This window comes from Chrysochloris asiatica, unplaced genomic scaffold (genome assembly GCF_000296735.1).
Source record: "Chrysochloris asiatica unplaced genomic scaffold, ChrAsi1.0 scaffold00149, whole genome shotgun sequence".
Taxonomy (NCBI): Eukaryota; Metazoa; Chordata; class Mammalia; order Afrosoricida; family Chrysochloridae; genus Chrysochloris; species Chrysochloris asiatica.
This window is the reverse complement of record NW_006408667.1, coordinates 8,260,822-8,261,396: the sequence shown is the minus strand read 5'-3', so window position 1 is coordinate 8,261,396 and position 575 is coordinate 8,260,822.

Below are 575 nucleotides of genomic sequence, written 5' to 3'. Positions count from 1 at the left end.
CACAACACAAAAGGTGCTCAGTTCCCTTCTTGCCTATAAAGAGTCATTAAATTCCGACCTCTCCCTAAACCCAGCAACCTAGTGCTAACTGGCTTTCATTCTAACAATAATCATTATTGTTTTATCAGTTCTATTAATAATGCACTAAATTTAAATCTGGTTTAGAATACCTGCTTGGATCACATTATTACACCAAGTGATAGTGTCATTAATTGTCATCTGAAAAACACTAATATTTGAGAAGCTGTCATTTTTCTGTCAATTTCACTTTTGGGGTATTATAAATTGCCACATTACATGGCTTTTTAGAAAGTTTAATATAACACACACATACACACACACGAGGGGGCTTCAAAAAGTTAGTGGGAGATTTTCATTGTCTTTTTTATTATTTATTTGGCTGGGTGGGGGGAGGGATAGGTGTAAAAAGTTAATACCACTATTATTCAAATTTATGCACCAACCACTAAAGCCATGAGGATGAAATAGAAGAATTCTACCAACTTCTTCAGTCTGAAATCGATCAAACATGCAATCAAGATGTATTGCTCATTACTGGTGACTGGAATGCAAAA